This window comes from Carassius auratus, chromosome 34 (assembly GCF_003368295.1).
Source record: "Carassius auratus strain Wakin chromosome 34, ASM336829v1, whole genome shotgun sequence".
Classification (NCBI taxonomy): Eukaryota; Metazoa; Chordata; class Actinopteri; order Cypriniformes; family Cyprinidae; genus Carassius; species Carassius auratus.
The window spans coordinates 526837-527935 of NC_039276.1; positions in this window are offsets into that span (position 1 = coordinate 526837).

Sequence of the window (1099 nt, forward strand, 5' to 3'; positions counted from 1 at the left end):
TATACAGCTGTATATACTACTAGCCCTGTGTAAATTGCTAGAATTTTTTTATGGTGTGCTTCAGACAGATCCCTCAATAAAACATGAACAAATACATGGTGAACTACTGTATTTATTACAGTATTTTTATTATCTAACATGAATTTGACAGTATTATTTATTTTCTTATGCAAAAAAGAACTTCAAATGCAACCAAAAATCTAACACCGCAAACTAAAAAAGGTATTTAAGTTTTACAATATAACTGTATAAAAAAACTGCAACAAATAAGTCTAGGAATATAAAAAAAGATCTATTAATCAGATAATCTCTAACAAGTAAAAAACAAGTAAAAAACAAGCAACCATCTAGGCATAATTATTATTATTATAGAGATGTATTATTATTACTGTAGGCTACAACAGTAGCTTTATATATTGTCAATTTACTCATGTAAACCAAACATTTATTTTAATGGGCTGCCATGAAGATCTTTGAGTGTCTGTGTTTATGATATGACAGTATTCTCAAATGAAACGGTAAATTCTCATGAAGTGACGGTTTATGCGTTCGTGTCCTCATGACACACAGCAGAGACTACAAAACAGCGAGCTCTCGCGCATCTGTGCCAGTCACCCACAGAGATGTAGATTTTGCGGGAGTAATATTTAAATAGTATTTTGCAGTTTAATATTCACAGACACTAGTATATATTCGGCTACTGTCTGGAGCCCTGCGTTTTGACTTACACGGAAGCGACTGAACGCAGTTGCCGGTACTGAATATACTCGAGAGTCTGTAACTACCGGTACTACAGAGACATACTGCTAACCACTGATCTATAATATAGTAGCGGCTTCACTGTCTTTTGGCAGTTTAGAATGTGATGAGTGATCCAGTCATATATAGATAAGGGCTGCTAACGCGTTTTCATTTCTTCTTCGCTGCTCTAAACAGGGGTTGCTTGTGGCAACACAGCACAACTTCCTGTGTTTTCAATGCATTTTGAGCAGCGAAGAAGAACCGTGCAGCGGTTAGGCAAAGCTTGCGGTCATAACTAGGTCTTTTTTAAGAAAATGGTATCGGATCGGTATATGGGTTCATGTACTCGCCGATGCCG